Here is a 22,374-nt window from a genome sequence, read left to right as displayed (position 1 = left end):
CCCTCCTGCCCCACTCTCCCTCCCCCTCCCCCCTTATGTCCCACACTCTTGCCCCCTCCCCTCCCTCCTGCCCCACTCTCTTGCCCCTCCCTCACACACCACTCTCTTGCCCCCTCCCTCCCCCTCCCACCCCTCTCACTCACCCTCCTGCCCTCCCTCCCTCCCACTCTCTCTTGTCCTCCGTCCCCCTCCCACCCATCTCCCCTGCCCTCCCACCCCTCTCTCCTCCTTCTGCCCCAGTCTCTCCTGCCCTCCCTCCCCTCCCACCCCTCTCTCCCCCTCCTGCCCCAGTCTCTCCTGCCAAAGTCTCTCCTGCCCTCCCTCCCCTCCCCCTGCTCTTCTCTCCTGACCCACTCTCCTCCCTGCTCCAACCTCTCCTGCCCTCCCTTCTGCCCCCTCCCTCCCCATCCTACCCTCCCACCTGCCCTTCCCCTCTCCCCCCTGCCCCACCCTCTCCTGCCCTCCATCCATCTCCCCCCTGCTCCCCTCTCCTGCCCTCCCCCTCTCCCCCTCCCCCTGCTCCACCCTCACCTGCCTTCCCCCTGCCCCACCCTCTCCTGCCCTCCCCCTCTCCCCCTCCCCCTGCTCCACCCTCACCTGCCCTCCCCCTCTCCCCCTCCCCCTCTCCCCTCCCCCTCTCCCCCTGCCCCACCCTCACCTGCCCTCCCCCTCTCCCCCTCCCCCTCTCCCCTCCCCCTCTCCCCCTGCCCCACCCTCTCCTGCCCTCCCCCTTCTTTCTGGATTGCCTGTAGGAGTTGGCGATAGAGGGCACTGCTTTGCAGTGGTTTTGCTCCTGCCATTCCAGATGGTGGAGCTTGGTGATGGTTGCTCTTTGAAATGAGAAGTATTATATGGAGCCCCTCAGGGCTTCATTCTGTCACCTATGCTTTCTAACATCTACATGAAACTGCTGGGTGAGGTCTTCAGGAGATTTGGTGCAGGGTGTTATCAGTATGCTGATGACACCCAAATCTATTTCTCCTTATCAGTCGTCGTCATCATCATCATCATCATCATCAGGATATGGCATTAACTCCCTAAATGGCTACCTATGGGCAGTAATGGGGTGGGTGAGAGATAACAAATTGAAGCTGAATCCAAGCAAGATGGAGGTGCTCATTGTGGGGGATTGGAATCTGAGAGATGAGTTAGATCTTCCTGTGCTGGATGGGGTTACCCTCCCCTAGAAAGGACAGGTATGCAGCTTGGGAGTGCTCTTGGATCCAGGCCTCATCCTGGTATCTCAGGCGGAGGCTATGGCCAGGAGTGCTGTCCATCAACTTGGGCTGATTCGACAGCTGCGTCCATTCCTTGAAGAGAATGATCTCAAAACAGTGATGTACCTAGTGTAAGGCCCAATCCGGTCAATTTTATATTGAATTAGCGCATAGATGGGTTAGCCATATTGTATTAGATAGATGCTTGACTTGAGTCTGTTTGCTCGACACAGTTTAGGCCTTGATCTTGGCATGAACCCATGAGTGAACGCCAAGTTCCCCTGTTCCAGCAAATTTTCCATGCTGTCAAGAGCAGCCCCCATCTAGAACTTCTGTCTAAAACTGGAGAAAATCGGCCTGTCGGCTTGGGCACACTTCCTCATTTTTCAGTACCTCAGATCGAAAGTACGCCAAGGCTCGGTGTTCCATTTGAAGGGGGGTCACTTGGCCCACGCCTTGTTCCTTTTTCACATCTCCCCTAGACAATGATATTAAATGTCAAATGGAACAGGTTAGCCAAGGGTCATGAATGGTCAAGACCCCTTCTTCGTCCAATCACTATTAGATGCGTAGGTGGGAAAGGAGAGGATACTTAAAACTCTGGAGTAAGTTATTAGTCAGTAGTAATTGCCATAGAGACAAAACCATCTCCACTAATGGTGGAATGAAATGAGTGAGTGGATGTGTTTTCCCTTTCCACCTATTGAAGGCACTCTCCAGACTAGAGCCATAAATGCTCCCTGATGGCAAACACACACCATCTATGGAAACCATGTGCTATTTTATACCAATAGACCTCGCCCATTCTGGTCTTCCGTTTTTGAAAGAGAGAATTGTTACAGAAAGCAGCAAGTAATTCTCAGGGAAGCTTTAGAGGGGATTTTGCTGCACTCTGATTTATCCAGAGAATCCAGTATAATTGTAGAAGCAGCAGCAGGCAAAGGCTAGTTAGGTTAAATAGATCAGATTATGAGAGAGATTGTCAGGGTCTGGTCTCAACCAGCCCCATGATTTGACCAGCTTTACTGCTGCTGACCCCAAGTGGAATTCCTTATGTTTCCTGGCTGTCTCCACTTGGCAGCCCATCAACCTTCCGTCTCTCACTCAATCTAGGCAGGGTGGTGTGGCATTTAAGCCTGGGGTGGAGAACACAGACAGAGACTACACCAGAATTTAATCAAGAGGTGAAATCTTTACTTGAGAGGGAAAAATACCAATTTGAACATTGCAAAAGCTATCTTTAACAACCATAAGAGCAAAGAAGAAGAAGAAGAAAATGAGATAAGCCCATCCAGCGATTATCGGACACTCCACGCTGGCCCTAACAGGCACCTCACCAGCAGCTCTTAGTCAGCCCACTTGGCTTCCCTGCAAGCCTGTCTCTCTCCCTCTCTGCTCAGCGCTGCCTTGTCTGGTCCTGCTGCTGCTGTCTGTCCCTCCAGCTGCTCCAAGAGGGATCCGGCTCCTCTGTGTGATCTTCAGCTCTTCTTTGCTATTCAGCTCCTCCAACTGCTCTCCTGCTCCCTAAACTGTTCCAACCTCCCCTTTTAATCCCTGGAACTCTGCCCACCTCCTGAGGGCGCTTTCCAGATTAAACCCTACAACAATGTCTGATCTGCTCAGTGTGCTTCCATACTTCCTGTGTTGTGACTCCGCAATCCCTGCATAATTTCAGAGTCTAATCTGGAAAGCGCCCTGCATTAGCCAATCAGGGCAAACACAAACCAGAACTTAGGGGTGGGGGGTGGGGCAGGGATGAACACCAGACAGAAAAACAACCCTGGGGTAGAGAAAAGGTCAAGGTTTCATCTACTCCAGCAACGCAAATGGGGAATGGACAGCCATTTTAAATATAAATCAAAATAAAGACCAAGCAAACCTACAACATGGAGTTTTTGGCCCCATTCTCCACAGAGGTCAAGGAGGATATTGTGGGGACTGAGTCAAATGCTTTGCAGAAATCAAGGCACACTTTGTCCACAGCATCCCTGTCCTCTACTAAACTAGTAACTCTGTTAAAAGAGGAGGGGAGATTACTCCAGTCTGACAAATTCATGCTGGCACCTACTAAACACCAGATTCTCTTTTTGCTGTGCTCACAGACAGACTGCTGACAATACTTGAAACATTCAGCAAAATCAATGAGTAACCTTTTCCTGGACTGTATCACTTCAAGCTGCAGATGTGTGATTTGTGCATCCCTCCCCACAGAAGATCCCTGCACATCGAAAAATAGCTCTGAAGGGAAAGGGTTAGACTGAACCAAGAGTGCACATCACCCTTAACCAATTGAGCAGTTTCTCCTGCATTTTATCACACCACCTGCCAACTCCTGGCGACCACAGAGCCATGTGGTTGTCTTTGGTAGAATAGGGAAGGGGGTGACCATTGCCATCTCCCGGCAGTATAAGATGATGCCTTTCAGCATCTTCCTATATCTGCCCGATATCGGTGTTTCCCATAGTCTGGGAAATATACAAGCAGGGATTTGAACCAGCAGCCTCTTGCTCCCTAGGCAAGTTACTTCCCCACTGTGCCTTTAATAGCCCATACCTATCCACAAAATAAAATTAATGAGGTGCTCCTTAAGCTTTTCCTCTGTTTGCACCCCTGAGTTGAACACTTGTTCCCAACATGCTATATATATATTTTTTTAACTATTATGAGGGAGAGCATTTAAAAACCCTACCTTCCACTTGCAGTCTGAAGTGATACAGTCTATGCAGAGCTTTGCCACTTGATTGTGTGAGTATGAACCAGACTCCCATTTGTGGGGTTGGAGGAGCAGAAGACCTGGCTAGAGCAGAAGGAGCAACTCATGCTTCTCCTGAATTTCAGATTCTGCCTCTTTGTAAAGCGTGCCTTTGTGGATCTATAGATCACACTCAATGCTACCTGAGAAGCTCTTGCAAGCGTTCTGTGCTCTGAAGTCCCTTTGCACCCATACCCAGAAATAAACGACAGCACACAGGAAATGGGTTGAAACTACGGCCATCACTTTATTGACTCATTTTAGCAGAGAACTGCCGTGCAGCTGGGGGAAATCGCACCTGCCACCAATGGGGTGGGGCACTGCATCCCCCCCCCCCGGACCTGCCATGGTGACCAAGGGGCTACACTATTTAGCGGCACCACTCCTAACATCCGCCAGATCAGAAATCCCTTCCAGTGCAACAGTGCAGAGTAGGCAAAAAACCAGCCACCTCCAAGCCAATCCGGGTGGATGGGGAAAATTCCTACTCGGCCCCAAATGGCGACCGGCTAATCCCACACTGTCACCTGAGGGGGGTGAGTGGATGCCGAGGTGTCCCTGCAGAAGGCCAAGAGAGTGCGGGGATCGCTTTCACTAGCGCACCCTCTGCCCCCTCGCTTGGCCCTACAGACTGGTTCACTGTGGGGCCCAGCCTTGTTTCTTGCACCCTGCCAGGACTGAATGTGACATTTGCACCCCACACTGGATGCAGAGCCAGGGGAAGGAGGGGAGGTCGGGCACCCAGACTCGGAATCAAGAGATGGAACGGGTGCAAACCTGGGCTGCAACTTCAGTAACTAGTTTGAAGGGAGCTCTGTAAACTAAGGTGTGGGATTCCACTTCTGGGGTGAAGTCGTTTCCCGGGAAACTATGCCCCCTCTTTGCCAAAGCCTTATGACCTTGAGTGTACACGAGGCTTTTGCAAACCTAGCCAGAAAGGAAATGGGCATCTGCTGTGGGGTTGCTCTCCTCAGCCTCTTCCTGCCTTCTCTAGGGCCCACCATTCCCCTCAGCCACCGGAGAGATTTGTCATTGTGTCAATGCATATTTACCCGGCCGAGGCAACCCTCAGCACTCGCGTTGATAACAGTGCATCAGAAGCAGGACGGGATCCTTTGTTAGATGTTGAAAGGGAAGCTCTTCTTTGCTGGTATAGCGGAGAGAGAAGAAAAAGGAAACAAGTGTGAGCTACTTAAGTGGTGTTTTCTTCACGACCCTCTGTTTCAACTGCCTGGTTTTCATGTTGATTTATTTATCCGCCCCCCCCAACAAGCCATTGCTCAAAACGTGATGGTTCTCTTCATAAGAAGATCTGGATTTACATCAGGGGACTGTATTTGTTATTGCAGGTGCGGCCAGCCTGAGGTTTTCTAGCTGTTGTTGAACTCCCATCAACTCATGCCACAATACAAGGTGGCTGGGGGTGATTGGAGGACAGCTTCTATCATCCCCAGCCAAGCTTTATGGCAGGGGGTGATGGGAGCTGTAGTCCTGAACAAGAGAAGCTGGGGATGATGGGAGTTGTAATCCAACAAGAGCTGGGGAGCGTCAGGCAATCTCTAGCCTCTCGGCTTCCTCTGTGCCATTTCTCTTGCTTTTGGATGTCTGCTCTGTAGAGAATCAGTTTGCTGCCCTGACCCCTCTTAACACCACAACTCCACCCGGCCAGAGCCTAAATGCTGTGAATAGATAGCCCCACCCGCTGCCCCACAAAACCACACATTTATTTTATTTAGCATATTTAGCATGAGGGCTCAAGTGGCAGCTACAGCAAACAAGCAGCAGAAACATGAAACATGTGGAAAGACACTACTATGGAAACATCTGTCGAGCTGGTCCAAGAGAAATCAAAGGACTGCAGAGGGATCCAATAGGCTGTACAAAAATTTAAAGATACCATTTAAGAGAGAGGCAATTTAAAAGTACAAAAATTTCACATACAAAACTTCTGGGGGACATTGCCCAAATAAAGTGGAAGGGCCCCAAATATAGTTCCAGGGGAAACAAGAAAAGGGAACCGAGGACTGACAAAGGAATTGAAATAAAATAAGACAAAATGAGAAAGGAAATAATACTTGGTACAACCTTGGTTCATTAGTTAGCGAAGTCCTGTCCCACTCCTGAGAAAACAACTGGAAAAGCCTTGTGGGGTCCGGCAGGAGGGAGGAACGAACGCCAAGCCTTGTGGGGTCCGGCAGGAGGGAGGAACGAACGCCAAGCCTTGTGGGGTCCGGCAGGAGGGAGGAACGAACGCCAAGCCTTGTGGGGTCCGGCAGGAGGGAGGAACGAACGCCAAGCCTTGTGGGGTCCGGCAGGAGGGAGGAACGAACGCCAAGCCTTGTGGGGTCCGGCAGGAGGGAGGAACGAACGCCAAGCCTTGTGGGGTCCGGCAGGAGGGAGGAACGAACGCCAAGCCTTGTGGGGTCCGGCAGGAGGGAGGAACGAACGCCAAGCCTTGTGGGGTCCGGCAGGAGGGAGGAACGAACGCCAAGCCTTGTGGGGTCCGGCAGGAGGGAGGAACGAACGCCAAGCCTTGTGGGGTCCGGCAGGAGGGAGGAACGAACGCCAAGCCTTGTGGGGTCCGGCAGGAGGGAGGAACGAACGCCAAGCCTTGTGGGGTCCGGCAGGAGGGAGGAACGAACGCCAAGCCTTGTGGGGTCCGGCAGGAGGGAGGAACGAACGCCAAGCCTTGTGGGGTCCGGCAGGAGGGAGGAACGAACGCCAAGCCTTGTGGGGTCCGGCAGGAGGGAGGAACGAACGCCAAGCCTTGTGGGGTCCGGCAGGAGGGAGGAACGAACGCCAAGCCTTGTGGGGTCCGGCAGGAGGGAGGAACGAACGCCAAGCCTTGTGGGGTCCGGCAGGAGGGAGGAACGAACGCCAAGCCTTGTGGGGTCCGGCAGGAGGGAGGAACGAACGCCAAGCCTTGTGGGGTCCGGCAGGAGGGAGGAACGAACGCCAAGCCTTGTGGGGTCCGGCAGGAGGGAGGAACGAACGCCAAGCCTTGTGGGGTCCGGCAGGAGGGAGGAACGAACGCCAAGCCTTGTGGGGTCCGGCAGGAGGGAGGAACGAACGCCAAGCCTTGTGGGGTCCGGCAGGAGGGAGGAACGAACGCCAAGCCTTGTGGGGTCCGGCAGGAGGGAGGAACGAACGCCAAGCCTTGTGGGGTCCGGCAGGAGGGAGGAACGAACGCCAAGCCTTGTGGGGTCCGGCAGGAGGGAGGAACGAACGCCAAGCCTTGTGGGGTCCGGCAGGAGGGAGGAACGAACGCCAAGCCTTGTGGGGTCCGGCAGGAGGGAGGAACGAACGCCAAGCCTTGTGGGGTCCGGCAGGAGGGAGGAACGAACGCCAAGCCTTGTGGGGTCCGGCAGGAGGGAGGAACGAACGCCAAGCCTTGTGGGGTCCGGCAGGAGGGAGGAACGAACGCCAAGCCTTGTGGGGTCCGGCAGGAGGGAGGAACGAACGCCAAGCCTTGTGGGGTCCGGCAGGAGGGAGGAACGAACGCCAAGCCTTGTGGGGTCCGGCAGGAGGGAGGAACGAACGCCAAGCCTTGTGGGGTCCGGCAGGAGGGAGGAACGAACGCCAAGCCTTGTGGGGTCCGGCAGGAGGGAGGAACGAACGCCAAGCCTTGTGGGGTCCGGCAGGAGGGAGGAACGAACGCCAAGCCTTGTGGGGTCCGGCAGGAGGGAGGAACGAACGCCAAGCCTTGTGGGGTCCGGCAGGAGGGAGGAACGAACGCCAAGCCTTGTGGGGTCCGGCAGGAGGGAGGAACGAACGCCAAGCCTTGTGGGGTCCGGCAGGAGGGAGGAACGAACGCCAAGCCTTGTGGGGTCCGGCAGGAGGGAGGAACGAACGCCAAGCCTTGTGGGGTCCGGCAGGAGGGAGGAACGAACGCCAAGCCTTGTGGGGTCCGGCAGGAGGGAGGAACGAACGCCAAGCCTTGTGGGGTCCGGCAGGAGGGAGGAACGAACGCCAAGCCTTGTGGGGTCCGGCAGGAGGGAGGAACGAACGCCAAGCCTTGTGGGGTCCGGCAGGAGGGAGGAACGAACGCCAAGCCTTGTGGGGTCCGGCAGGAGGGAGGAACGAACGCCAAGCCTTGTGGGGTCCGGCAGGAGGGAGGAACGAACGCCAAGCCTTGTGGGGTCCGGCAGGAGGGAGGAACGAACGCCAAGCCTTGTGGGGTCCGGCAGGAGGGAGGAACGAACGCCAAGCCTTGTGGGGTCCGGCAGGAGGGAGGAACGAACGCCAAGCCTTGTGGGGTCCGGCAGGAGGGAGGAACGAACGCCAAGCCTTGTGGGGTCCGGCAGGAGGGAGGAACGAACGCCAAGCCTTGTGGGGTCCGGCAGGAGGGAGGAACGAACGCCAAGCCTTGTGGGGTCCGGCAGGAGGGAGGAACGAACGCCAAGCCTTGTGGGGTCCGGCAGGAGGGAGGAACGAACGCCAAGCCTTGTGGGGTCCGGCAGGAGGGAGGAACGAACGCCAAGCCTTGTGGGGTCCGGCAGGAGGGAGGAACGAACGCCAAGCCTTGTGGGGTCCGGCAGGAGGGAGGAACGAACGCCAAGCCTTGTGGGGTCCGGCAGGAGGGAGGAACGAACGCCAAGCCTTGTGGGGTCCGGCAGGAGGGAGGAACGAACGCCAAGCCTTGTGGGGTCCGGCAGGAGGGAGGAACGAACGCCAAGCCTTGTGGGGTCCGGCAGGAGGGAGGAACGAACGCCAAGCCTTGTGGGGTCCGGCAGGAGGGAGGAACGAACGCCAAGCCTTGTGGGGTCCGGCAGGAGGGAGGAACGAACGCCAAGCCTTGTGGGGTCCGGCAGGAGGGAGGAACGAACGCCAAGCCTTGTGGGGTCCGGCAGGAGGGAGGAACGAACGCCAAGCCTTGTGGGGTCCGGCAGGAGGGAGGAACGAACGCCAAGCCTTGTGGGGTCCGGCAGGAGGGAGGAACGAACGCCAAGCCTTGTGGGGTCCGGCAGGAGGGAGGAACGAACGCCAAGCCTTGTGGGGTCCGGCAGGAGGGAGGAACGAACGCCAAGCCTTGTGGGGTCCGGCAGGAGGGAGGAACGAACGCCAAGCCTTGTGGGGTCCGGCAGGAGGGAGGAACGAACGCCAAGCCTTGTGGGGTCCGGCAGGAGGGAGGAACGAACGCCAAGCCTTGTGGGGTCCGGCAGGAGGGAGGAACGAACGCCAAGCCTTGTGGGGTCCGGCAGGAGGGAGGAACGAACGCCAAGCCTTGTGGGGTCCGGCAGGAGGGAGGAACGAACGCCAAGCCTTGTGGGGTCCGGCAGGAGGGAGGAACGAACGCCAAGCCTTGTGGGGTCCGGCAGGAGGGAGGAACGAACGCCAAGCCTTGTGGGGTCCGGCAGGAGGGAGGAACGAACGCCAAGCCTTGTGGGGTCCGGCAGGAGGGAGGAACGAACGCCAAGCCTTGTGGGGTCCGGCAGGAGGGAGGAACGAACGCCAAGCCTTGTGGGGTCCGGCAGGAGGGAGGAACGAACGCCAAGCCTTGTGGGGTCCGGCAGGAGGGAGGAACGAACGCCAAGCCTTGTGGGGTCCGGCAGGAGGGAGGAACGAACGCCAAGCCTTGTGGGGTCCGGCAGGAGGGAGGAACGAACGCCAAGCCTTGTGGGGTCCGGCAGGAGGGAGGAACGAACGCCAAGCCTTGTGGGGTCCGGCAGGAGGGAGGAACGAACGCCAAGCCTTGTGGGGTCCGGCAGGAGGGAGGAACGAACGCCAAGCCTTGTGGGGTCCGGCAGGAGGGAGGAACGAACGCCAAGCCTTGTGGGGTCCGGCAGGAGGGAGGAACGAACGCCAAGCCTTGTGGGGTCCGGCAGGAGGGAGGAACGAACGCCAAGCCTTGTGGGGTCCGGCAGGAGGGAGGAACGAACGCCAAGCCTTGTGGGGTCCGGCAGGAGGGAGGAACGAACGCCAAGCCTTGTGGGGTCCGGCAGGAGGGAGGAACGAACGCCAAGCCTTGTGGGGTCCGGCAGGAGGGAGGAACGAACGCCAAGCCTTGTGGGGTCCGGCAGGAGGGAGGAACGAACGCCAAGCCTTGTGGGGTCCGGCAGGAGGGAGGAACGAACGCCAAGCCTTGTGGGGTCCGGCAGGAGGGAGGAACGAACGCCAAGCCTTGTGGGGTCCGGCAGGAGGGAGGAACGAACGCCAAGCCTTGTGGGGTCCGGCAGGAGGGAGGAACGAACGCCAAGCCTTGTGGGGTCCGGCAGGAGGGAGGAACGAACGCCAAGCCTTGTGGGGTCCGGCAGGAGGGAGGAACGAACGCCAAGCCTTGTGGGGTCCGGCAGGAGGGAGGAACGAACGCCAAGCCTTGTGGGGTCCGGCAGGAGGGAGGAACGAACGCCAAGCCTTGTGGGGTCCGGCAGGAGGGAGGAACGAACGCCAAGCCTTGTGGGGTCCGGCAGGAGGGAGGAACGAACGCCAAGCCTTGTGGGGTCCGGCAGGAGGGAGGAACGAACGCCAAGCCTTGTGGGGTCCGGCAGGAGGGAGGAACGAACGCCAAGCCTTGTGGGGTCCGGCAGGAGGGAGGAACGAACGCCAAGCCTTGTGGGGTCCGGCAGGAGGGAGGAACGAACGCCAAGCCTTGTGGGGTCCGGCAGGAGGGAGGAACGAACGCCAAGCCTTGTGGGGTCCGGCAGGAGGGAGGAACGAACGCCAAGCCTTGTGGGGTCCGGCAGGAGGGAGGAACGAACGCCAAGCCTTGTGGGGTCCGGCAGGAGGGAGGAACGAACGCCAAGCCTTGTGGGGTCCGGCAGGAGGGAGGAACGAACGCCAAGCCTTGTGGGGTCCGGCAGGAGGGAGGAACGAACGCCAAGCCTTGTGGGGTCCGGCAGGAGGGAGGAACGAACGCCAAGCCTTGTGGGGTCCGGCAGGAGGGAGGAACGAACGCCAAGCCTTGTGGGGTCCGGCAGGAGGGAGGAACGAACGCCAAGCCTTGTGGGGTCCGGCAGGAGGGAGGAACGAACGCCAAGCCTTGTGGGGTCCGGCAGGAGGGAGGAACGAACGCCAAGCCTTGTGGGGTCCGGCAGGAGGGAGGAACGAACGCCAAGCCTTGTGGGGTCCGGCAGGAGGGAGGAACGAACGCCAAGCCTTGTGGGGTCCGGCAGGAGGGAGGAACGAACGCCAAGCCTTGTGGGGTCCGGCAGGAGGGAGGAACGAACGCCAAGCCTTGTGGGGTCCGGCAGGAGGGAGGAACGAACGCCAAGCCTTGTGGGGTCCGGCAGGAGGGAGGAACGAACGCCAAGCCTTGTGGGGTCCGGCAGGAGGGAGGAACGAACGCCAAGCCTTGTGGGGTCCGGCAGGAGGGAGGAACGAACGCCAAGCCTTGTGGGGTCCGGCAGGAGGGAGGAACGAACGCCAAGCCTTGTGGGGTCCGGCAGGAGGGAGGAACGAACGCCAAGCCTTGTGGGGTCCGGCAGGAGGGAGGAACGAACGCCAAGCCTTGTGGGGTCCGGCAGGAGGGAGGAACGAACGCCAAGCCTTGTGGGGTCCGGCAGGAGGGAGGAACGAACGCCAAGCCTTGTGGGGTCCGGCAGGAGGGAGGAACGAACGCCAAGCCTTGTGGGGTCCGGCAGGAGGGAGGAACGAACGCCAAGCCTTGTGGGGTCCGGCAGGAGGGAGGAACGAACGCCAAGCCTTGTGGGGTCCGGCAGGAGGGAGGAACGAACGCCAAGCCTTGTGGGGTCCGGCAGGAGGGAGGAACGAACGCCAAGCCTTGTGGGGTCCGGCAGGAGGGAGGAACGAACGCCAAGCCTTGTGGGGTCCGGCAGGAGGGAGGAACGAACGCCAAGCCTTGTGGGGTCCGGCAGGAGGGAGGAACGAACGCCAAGCCTTGTGGGGTCCGGCAGGAGGGAGGAACGAACGCCAAGCCTTGTGGGGTCCGGCAGGAGGGAGGAACGAACGCCAAGCCTTGTGGGGTCCGGCAGGAGGGAGGAACGAACGCCAAGCCTTGTGGGGTCCGGCAGGAGGGAGGAACGAACGCCAAGCCTTGTGGGGTCCGGCAGGAGGGAGGAACGAACGCCAAGCCTTGTGGGGTCCGGCAGGAGGGAGGAACGAACGCCAAGCCTTGTGGGGTCCGGCAGGAGGGAGGAACGAACGCCAAGCCTTGTGGGGTCCGGCAGGAGGGAGGAACGAACGCCAAGCCTTGTGGGGTCCGGCAGGAGGGAGGAACGAACGCCAAGCCTTGTGGGGTCCGGCAGGAGGGAGGAACGAACGCCAAGCCTTGTGGGGTCCGGCAGGAGGGAGGAACGAACGCCAAGCCTTGTGGGGTCCGGCAGGAGGGAGGAACGAACGCCAAGCCTTGTGGGGTCCGGCAGGAGGGAGGAACGAACGCCAAGCCTTGTGGGGTCCGGCAGGAGGGAGGAACGAACGCCAAGCCTTGTGGGGTCCGGCAGGAGGGAGGAACGAACGCCAAGCCTTGTGGGGTCCGGCAGGAGGGAGGAACGAACGCCAAGCCTTGTGGGGTCCGGCAGGAGGGAGGAACGAACGCCAAGCCTTGTGGGGTCCGGCAGGAGGGAGGAACGAACGCCAAGCCTTGTGGGGTCCGGCAGGAGGGAGGAACGAACGCCAAGCCTTGTGGGGTCCGGCAGGAGGGAGGAACGAACGCCAAGCCTTGTGGGGTCCGGCAGGAGGGAGGAACGAACGCCAAGCCTTGTGGGGTCCGGCAGGAGGGAGGAACGAACGCCAAGCCTTGTGGGGTCCGGCAGGAGGGAGGAACGAACGCCAAGCCTTGTGGGGTCCGGCAGGAGGGAGGAACGAACGCCAAGCCTTGTGGGGTCCGGCAGGAGGGAGGAACGAACGCCAAGCCTTGTGGGGTCCGGCAGGAGGGAGGAACGAACGCCAAGCCTTGTGGGGTCCGGCAGGAGGGAGGAACGAACGCCAAGCCTTGTGGGGTCCGGCAGGAGGGAGGAACGAACGCCAAGCCTTGTGGGGTCCGGCAGGAGGGAGGAACGAACGCCAAGCCTTGTGGGGTCCGGCAGGAGGGAGGAACGAACGCCAAGCCTTGTGGGGTCCGGCAGGAGGGAGGAACGAACGCCAAGCCTTGTGGGGTCCGGCAGGAGGGAGGAACGAACGCCAAGCCTTGTGGGGTCCGGCAGGAGGGAGGAACGAACGCCAAGCCTTGTGGGGTCCGGCAGGAGGGAGGAACGAACGCCAAGCCTTGTGGGGTCCGGCAGGAGGGAGGAACGAACGCCAAGCCTTGTGGGGTCCGGCAGGAGGGAGGAACGAACGCCAAGCCTTGTGGGGTCCGGCAGGAGGGAGGAACGAACGCCAAGCCTTGTGGGGTCCGGCAGGAGGGAGGAACGAACGCCAAGCCTTGTGGGGTCCGGCAGGAGGGAGGAACGAACGCCAAGCCTTGTGGGGTCCGGCAGGAGGGAGGAACGAACGCCAAGCCTTGTGGGGTCCGGCAGGAGGGAGGAACGAACGCCAAGCCTTGTGGGGTCCGGCAGGAGGGAGGAACGAACGCCAAGCCTTGTGGGGTCCGGCAGGAGGGAGGAACGAACGCCAAGCCTTGTGGGGTCCGGCAGGAGGGAGGAACGAACGCCAAGCCTTGTGGGGTCCGGCAGGAGGGAGGAACGAACGCCAAGCCTTGTGGGGTCCGGCAGGAGGGAGGAACGAACGCCAAGCCTTGTGGGGTCCGGCAGGAGGGAGGAACGAACGCCAAGCCTTGTGGGGTCCGGCAGGAGGGAGGAACGAACGCCAAGCCTTGTGGGGTCCGGCAGGAGGGAGGAACGAACGCCAAGCCTTGTGGGGTCCGGCAGGAGGGAGGAACGAACGCCAAGCCTTGTGGGGTCCGGCAGGAGGGAGGAACGAACGCCAAGCCTTGTGGGGTCCGGCAGGAGGGAGGAACGAACGCCAAGCCTTGTGGGGTCCGGCAGGAGGGAGGAACGAACGCCAAGCCTTGTGGGGTCCGGCAGGAGGGAGGAACGAACGCCAAGCCTTGTGGGGTCCGGCAGGAGGGAGGAACGAACGCCAAGCCTTGTGGGGTCCGGCAGGAGGGAGGAACGAACGCCAAGCCTTGTGGGGTCCGGCAGGAGGGAGGAACGAACGCCAAGCCTTGTGGGGTCCGGCAGGAGGGAGGAACGAACGCCAAGCCTTGTGGGGTCCGGCAGGAGGGAGGAACGAACGCCAAGCCTTGTGGGGTCCGGCAGGAGGGAGGAACGAACGCCAAGCCTTGTGGGGTCCGGCAGGAGGGAGGAACGAACGCCAAGCCTTGTGGGGTCCGGCAGGAGGGAGGAACGAACGCCAAGCCTTGTGGGGTCCGGCAGGAGGGAGGAACGAACGCCAAGCCTTGTGGGGTCCGGCAGGAGGGAGGAACGAACGCCAAGCCTTGTGGGGTCCGGCAGGAGGGAGGAACGAACGCCAAGCCTTGTGGGGTCCGGCAGGAGGGAGGAACGAACGCCAAGCCTTGTGGGGTCCGGCAGGAGGGAGGAACGAACGCCAAGCCTTGTGGGGTCCGGCAGGAGGGAGGAACGAACGCCAAGCCTTGTGGGGTCCGGCAGGAGGGAGGAACGAACGCCAAGCCTTGTGGGGTCCGGCAGGAGGGAGGAACGAACGCCAAGCCTTGTGGGGTCCGGCAGGAGGGAGGAACGAACGCCAAGCCTTGTGGGGTCCGGCAGGAGGGAGGAACGAACGCCAAGCCTTGTGGGGTCCGGCAGGAGGGAGGAACGAACGCCAAGCCTTGTGGGGTCCGGCAGGAGGGAGGAACGAACGCCAAGCCTTGTGGGGTCCGGCAGGAGGGAGGAACGAACGCCAAGCCTTGTGGGGTCCGGCAGGAGGGAGGAACGAACGCCAAGCCTTGTGGGGTCCGGCAGGAGGGAGGAACGAACGCCAAGCCTTGTGGGGTCCGGCAGGAGGGAGGAACGAACGCCAAGCCTTGTGGGGTCCGGCAGGAGGGAGGAACGAACGCCAAGCCTTGTGGGGTCCGGCAGGAGGGAGGAACGAACGCCAAGCCTTGTGGGGTCCGGCAGGAGGGAGGAACGAACGCCAAGCCTTGTGGGGTCCGGCAGGAGGGAGGAACGAACGCCAAGCCTTGTGGGGTCCGGCAGGAGGGAGGAACGAACGCCAAGCCTTGTGGGGTCCGGCAGGAGGGAGGAACGAACGCCAAGCCTTGTGGGGTCCGGCAGGAGGGAGGAACGAACGCCAAGCCTTGTGGGGTCCGGCAGGAGGGAGGAACGAACGCCAAGCCTTGTGGGGTCCGGCAGGAGGGAGGAACGAACGCCAAGCCTTGTGGGGTCCGGCAGGAGGGAGGAACGAACGCCAAGCCTTGTGGGGTCCGGCAGGAGGGAGGAACGAACGCCAAGCCTTGTGGGGTCCGGCAGGAGGGAGGAACGAACGCCAAGCCTTGTGGGGTCCGGCAGGAGGGAGGAACGAACGCCAAGCCTTGTGGGGTCCGGCAGGAGGGAGGAACGAACGCCAAGCCTTGTGGGGTCCGGCAGGAGGGAGGAACGAACGCCAAGCCTTGTGGGGTCCGGCAGGAGGGAGGAACGAACGCCAAGCCTTGTGGGGTCCGGCAGGAGGGAGGAACGAACGCCAAGCCTTGTGGGGTCCGGCAGGAGGGAGGAACGAACGCCAAGCCTTGTGGGGTCCGGCAGGAGGGAGGAACGAACGCCAAGCCTTGTGGGGTCCGGCAGGAGGGAGGAACGAACGCCAAGCCTTGTGGGGTCCGGCAGGAGGGAGGAACGAACGCCAAGCCTTGTGGGGTCCGGCAGGAGGGAGGAACGAACGCCAAGCCTTGTGGGGTCCGGCAGGAGGGAGGAACGAACGCCAAGCCTTGTGGGGTCCGGCAGGAGGGAGGAACGAACGCCAAGCCTTGTGGGGTCCGGCAGGAGGGAGGAACGAACGGGCGGCCGGCCCTCCAGGAATGGGTGGCAGTTTAATATATGTTAAACATTTACTTACATAAAACTGCAGGATTCTGAATTTACGTCGTGACCCTGTGTTTTAACATCAAATCATTTGGGGTAATAGCATCTTAAATTCAGATCAATGTGTTACTTTAATGGCCTTCCCTTATTGGCCCTTAGTTTCAACCTTCCTATTTTCATGTTGATTTCTTTATCCAGCCCCCTTATACAAGCTGTTGCCCAAACCCTGATGCTTTCTTTCACGATGCTTTTCACCATGGATTTGCATCAGGGGACTATATTTGTTATCACAGTTTTGGATTACAACTCCCACCATACTACAACTTCTACCATCCCCAGCCACCAGTTTTGATGGGGGTGATCATCTGTAGTCTCAACACAGCAGCTGGGGATGATGCGAGTTCTAGTCCAACAGCAGCTGCTGAGCTACTGGTGGGTCATCCCTAGCTTCTTGGCTAATTGCTGTGAATAGCTATCCCTCCCCACCCCTCTAGTGCTTCAAGTGGCAGCTATTGCAAGGAAGCAGAAGCAAGATCAAAGTGTAATGTCTGTGGAAGCAGATCTCTATGGAAATCTCTCTTGAGCACGTCTTGGCAGAAACCAAGAGGTAGTAGAGGGATCCGATGGGCTGTACACAACCCTGCGTTGTTTTAACCAAGAGTCTTTTCAATATGAAATATATAAATATTTTTAAAATAAAGCATAAGCATCAACTTTAAAATATTTGTAACTTCTAATATAACTTCTGTGTAATCTAACTTCTGACTTTTCAGGGCTCTTACAAGGACCCTTCCAGTCCAAACATGCATGATTCCCTTTTGATCAACAAGACATGCAATACTCCTGCAAGGTTTTGTAGCTGAGGATGATGGGAATTCTAGTCCCAAAACATCTGGGGACCCAATTTTAAGAACCCTTGGCTTCTGGAATTTATATCTGCCCTTACTGCCGGGACCTCCAAATATGCAATTCTTCTATCCTCACAGTAGTCCTGTAAAGTAGGTCAGGCTAAAGAGAATGACTGGAAATAGAAGTTGGACTACAACTCCCATCATACCTGACGGTTAAGAACCTAACAGCACTGCTGGATCAGACCCAAGGCCTATCTAATCCAGCATGCTGTTTCCCCATAGGGGCTCACTGGATGCCTCTGGGAAGCCAACAGACAAGAGATTCTCAAACTTGGTCCCAGATGTTGTTGGGCTGCAACTCCCATCAAGGGAAGGGATTCAATCAGAAAAATAAATCCATGCATCACTGGTCCCTCTTTACCAATTATTGACATTAAAAAAGTGTTCACAAGTATATGTGCGAGTGTACCTCTATACTATCTATATCTGTACTTGGGATGGTTGTGTGTACCTCTGCAGACATCTCTCCCGTGGGAAATTATTCTCAAGGCTTAGCTTAAATCTGCTTCCTCATAACTGCAGTCAACTTGGGGGGGCAAATAGAATCAGTCTGGGTGTCGGGGGGGGGGGGACGGGACTTGCAGATCCCTTGCAGACTCAATGTGACGATCACAGCAGAATCATGGCATTTTAGAGTGGGAAGGCTCCTTGGAGATCATCGTTATCTGGCTTCTGTCTGAAAACCATCAGCAAAGAAGAGCCCAGGACTCCATGAGGTGACCTTGGCAACCCTTCTCCCATTTGGGAAAGCATTCCTACTGCCTAGCCTAAACCTGCATTCTCGTATTGGCAGCATTCAGTGCTGCGCTCAGTAGCAACAGAGAGGAAGTACGCTCCTTTTTCAACACCTTTGATATCTGTGGACTGCTGTCTTTTCCTGTGTAGCTCTCTGACAGTCTGGCCTCTGGAGGTGGTAGGAGTCAGACTTACCTCTCCATCTTCTGGGAAGACAAATTCAAGAGGTTCTTCAACACTGTGAAATAGAGAAAGATTTCTTATGCTTTGCTAATCTCTTAGGAGCTACTCAATGGCACAGCAGGGAAATGACATGACTGCCAGAGGTTGCCGGTTCAAATCCCTGGTGGTATGTTTCCCAGACTATGGGGAACACCTATATGGGGCAGCAGCAGCAGGAAGGTGCTGAAAGGCCTCATCTCGTACTGCATGGGAGATGGTAATGGTAAACCACTCCTGGTCACTAGGAGTCGATACCGACTCGACGGCACAGTCTACCTTTACCTTTGATCTCTTAGGATTTGCTACAATCTCCATATACACAGAGGAGTGCTAGACAAGGCAGGGGAGTTTTATGAAAGCAAGTAGTTTTAAGAAAATAAAGTTTAGCAATTAGCTACTTAACTTGACTCAATTAGCAGCTACGCCAGCTAACTGAGCAAAGAGACACCTTTTAAAGTGCTGATGCTCTGATATTTATATACCGATGGCATTTGTAAGGTAAAGTGTGCCGTCAAGTCAGTTTTGACTCCTGGCGCCCACAGAGCCCTGTGGTTTTCTTTGGGTTTACCATTGCAGGGGGCAAGCAACAGGCCCCATCCAACCCCAGCACAGCATCCCTCCAGTGGCTGTTGCTAGTGTCTGTCTTAGGGTTCTTTTTCGATTGTGAGCCCTTTGGGACAGGGATCCATCTTTATTTTTATTTCTCTGTGTAAATCGCTTGGGGAACTTCTGTTGAAAAGCAGTATATGAATATCCATCGTCATTTTGTGAGGCTTGATGTTTAGCAAATTTGAGACGGCTTTTGTATGTTTTCTTTATCTGAAAATAGATTGGTGGGAGTGTTCTGAACCCGATCTATACTGTCTGTAAATACTTTTCAATTGTTTACATAGTGTCCTACAGCATGAGTCAAACCAATGATTAGTTGCTCTCTTACAATGAGCATATGAAGACTGTAACTTGCTCAGACATGAGAACTTTTGTATAAGAGCATCTTCTAATACTCTGGATATAAATCAGGCTGCACTCTAACGAGCAGTGGAAAAACCTGAATTGCGTGTGAACTGCTCCCCAATAACTTGTAGGGACTTCAGGATAAATCTGGCCAACATGTGAATGCAGCACCTCCATTCCAGAGGAGGTGTGTGTTAAAGGGCTTTAAAAGCCTCATGTGAAAAACCTCCTGGAATCAAACTTTACCGAATTTGTTCAAGAATTCTGAGAAAACAAACATAGGCTCACCCTGCATGGTTGAAAGTCTCCTTTGCTAATCTGCAGCGAGGAGGCCATTTTAATAATTAGTGTTTCTGATGTGTTCTAGGCATTAAAAGTAGCACAAATATATAGTACTCAATGTATATCACTATATACTGTGAAGTGTGCGTGTGTGTATTCAGTGAAATGTATTTCCAGGCAGCATACTTATTTTGAAATATCAGACTTAAACCCTTGGGGGCCTGGGATGCGTGGAGGCCCTGGACTTTGAGGGGCTGGGGGCCCATTTTAAAATCTCATCTCTGGGCCCATTCCAACCTTGCTATGCCCCTGGTGGTCACTACACAAAACTTTCTGCACAACACCTGCACAGAAGAAACTTCCATGTAGAAAATGTGTCTCTTGTAAATTGACCCTGAATTTTCCATCCATGACTGGGATATCTGAGAGTTAGAGTCAATAATAAAAGAACAGCACACTGCTTGTGACAGGAAGGAGCAAATTACAATGATTTCTTAGTCTGGCAGGGGCTGGTTTTGGCCCTGGCAGAACTTGGCTGTCTGCTCCTGTTGCAAATGCAAATTCCTCTGTCTCGTGTGGCAAACTAATGTATCCTCCTCCCTCCTGGTGGCAAAGTAAGCACTAGTGTGGTGAATGCACATATACCCCATCATGAGCCAACAGTCATCACAAGACAAAGGCTGGCAGGAATCATTCACTGGTTTATAGACACACCACCACCACCACCACCAACACCTTCTTCTTCCCCTATTTTGCTAGTGGCTATTTGGGCAGGTGATCCTCTAGGACAAAGTCGCAGTTTTGTTTTGTTTTTAAAGCATGAGATGAGACAGAAAATGAAACTTGGAATCCTCACATAACTCCTGACTGTTGTTCTAAGTCTTTTACAGAGATGGCTCATGTTTTCAGGTTTTGATCAACAACCAGGTCTAGATGGTACAGTGTTCTACTCTAGATGGTACAGTGTTCCTTTTAACAGGCATTTCCAGATATTGTTGACTACAAGTCCCATCATCCCTGTTTGGACAGGAGTGCAATTTCAGTGCTTGCGCTAGGCACTATTTCCCCTAGATATGCCCCTAGTTCTAGGCCCCTGATTGTCTTGGTTGCCCTCTTCTGCACCTTTTCCAGTTCGATAATGTCCTTCTTAAAATACGGTGACCAGAACTGTGCGCAGTACTCCAAATCTGGCCACACCATAGATTTGTATAAGGGCATTATAATACTAACATTTTTATTTTCAGTCCCCTTCCTTATGGTCCCTAGCACAGAATTGGCCTTTTTTCACAGCTGTCGCACACTGAGGACACTTTCAATGAGCTGTCCACCATGACCTCAAGCTCTCTCTCCTGGTCAGCCACTGACAGCTCAGACCCCATCAGTGTATATGTCAAGTTGGGGTTTTTAAAATACCAATATGCATCACTTTACACTTGCTTACATTGAACCACATTTGACATTTTGTCGCCCACTCACCCAGTTTGGAGAGATCCTTTTGGAGCTCTTCACAATCTGTTTTGCATTTCACTACACTAAATCGTTGAGTGTCATCTGAAAATTTGGCCACTTAGCTGCTTACCCCAATTTCTAGATCATTTATGAACAAGTTGAACAACACTGGTCCCAGTACAGATCTCTGGGGGACCCCACTTCACACTTCCCTCCATGGTGAAAACTGCCCATTTATTCCTGCCTTCTGTTACCAGACCACATATGAACCTGTTCTCATTCAGCAAGGCCTATTCTTCTATTTGTTTAACAATTTTGTCCTTAAGTATGCTTTCCATCAATTTACCTGGCACAGAAGTTAAGCTAAGCAGCCTGTAGTTTCAGAGCCTGATTGTAGGGAGAAATTACGTATTTTTGCTAGGACCAAAGACTCTCTTTATACCTTGAATCTCAAGACAGGATAAATACTCAATGGGTGGGGTGTATTTGAACATAGAAGGACTGTATTTCAGGATCTCTATGGAACTCCTAATGCCCTCTCCTCCCTCCAATAAAGCAAGCCACAAAGGGAGGGGCTGATTTGGATGACGTTTGTAGTGTGCAGGAGGGGTATAATGCTTCCCCCCAAATCCATAGCCCTAATGCTAATTGCTACCAGAATTTGTTAGCTGTTGAAGGGGAAATGCCCATAAGCTTTCCTTTCCGTGATGAATACGGAGATCTAAGCTGGTAATTGGCACAAGAGCAGAAGACTGGATCCCCATCCCTCTGCACCCTGGCCCCTATCCAAATCCACACATCCTGCAGCTACAGAGAGGTGGGCTGGTCATGTGGTAGCAAGCATGACTTGTCCCCTTAGCTAAGCAGGGTCCGCCCTGGTTGCATATGAACGGGAGACTTGATGTGTGAGCACTGCAAGATATTCCCCTCAGGGGATGAAGCTGCTCTGGGAAGAGCAGAAGGTTTCAAGTTCCCTCCCTGGCTTCTCCAAGATAGGGCTGAGAGAGAGTCCTGCCTGCAACCTTGGAGAAGCCACTGCCAGTCTGTGTAGACCATAGTGAGAGAGATGGATCTATGGTCTGACTCAGTATATGGCAGCTTCTTATGTTCCTACGTTAAAAAAAGAAAAGAAAATGATGCTGGGAGTTCTAGTCACTATTGCACTGTTTTGCTAAAATGGAAATAAAAGTGGGGAAATAATGAAGACACTGGCTAAATAAGAGACAATCGAGCACTAATCATCCACCATGATGACTAGACGAGCAACAAAATTGGCTGAACTACCAGAAGTCCACAGCAACAACTACAATGTCAAATATTTCTATATCACTTTTCAACAAGAGCAACAAGGGTTTTAAAGGAACCCTTGCTAACTTGGCAAGGAGGCACCTTTTACCGTGGTGATTCTCTTTATTTAGCAGGGGGAGAGTAACAGGCCCTATTCACCCCCCGCACAGTACTTCCAGTGACTGTTGCTGGTGTATGTCTTATGTTTCTTTTTAGAATGTGAGCCCTTTGGAGACAGGGAGCCATCTTATTTGTTTGTTATTTCTCTTTGTAAACCACCCTGAGCCATTTTTGGAAGGGCGGTATAGAAATTGAATTATTGTTATTATTATTATTACTACATAGAAAAAAGGAAAAAGATGGTTGCCTTTCCCCAAAGGGCTCAAAATCTTAACACAACAACAACATATGGCTTGTTCACAGAATAGTCTGAATCTAGGTTTAATGTGGGTTACCAGCATTCGTGTGATTGCATGAACCCATGTCAAGGTGGGAATCTCAGGTTAACACCTTGGTTCACACAATCACTTCAATGCTGGTAACCCACATTAAACCTAGCTTCAAATGACTGTGTAAACCAGGCCATAGTGGTTTACTACTATGGAGGGGTGTTATGCTGGAATTGGATAGGAAGAATTGCTCCACCCACTGCTCAATATGACCAAGTCACCTCTTGAAAAGGTGGTGCCTCTTTC

General features: G+C 55.6%; 2 protein-coding genes and 1 long non-coding RNA gene across 13 annotated transcripts in view; 1 reads left to right on the top strand and 2 right to left on the bottom strand.

The window, feature by feature from the left end:
• Nucleotides 1-3,935, bottom strand: part of LOC128329920 (rap1 GTPase-activating protein 1-like) — a 38,932-nt gene extending 34,997 nt beyond the window's left edge. For both annotated transcript variants that reach the window (XM_053261850.1, XM_053261851.1), the window contains exon 1: nucleotides 1,611-3,935. The gene's annotated coding sequence lies outside the window, so the exon portion shown is untranslated. The remainder of the gene's footprint in view (nucleotides 1-1,610) is intronic.
• The window catches only part of LOC128329916 (uncharacterized), a 481,088-nt gene that overhangs the window by 274,440 nt on the left and 184,274 nt on the right, over nucleotides 1-22,374 (top strand). The gene's annotated exons all lie outside the window — the stretch shown is intronic.
• The window catches only part of LOC128329921 (uncharacterized), a 28,598-nt gene continuing 10,416 nt past the window's right edge, over nucleotides 4,193-22,374 (bottom strand). For 3 of the 4 annotated variants that reach the window (XR_008309857.1, XR_008309856.1, XR_008309854.1), the window contains 2 exons: nucleotides 17,599-17,723; nucleotides 4,193-5,116 (listed from right to left, as the gene is read on the bottom strand). This is a non-coding gene — a long non-coding RNA (uncharacterized LOC128329921). The remainder of the gene's footprint in view (nucleotides 5,117-17,598; nucleotides 17,724-22,374) is intronic. The other variant, XR_008309855.1, reaches the window with a different exon arrangement.

Source organism: Hemicordylus capensis, chromosome 6 (assembly GCF_027244095.1).
Source record: "Hemicordylus capensis ecotype Gifberg chromosome 6, rHemCap1.1.pri, whole genome shotgun sequence".
In the NCBI taxonomy this organism is placed as follows: Eukaryota; Metazoa; Chordata; class Lepidosauria; order Squamata; family Cordylidae; genus Hemicordylus; species Hemicordylus capensis.
Note: the sequence above shows the minus strand (reverse complement) of the source record. Positions and strands in the feature narration are given on the sequence as shown.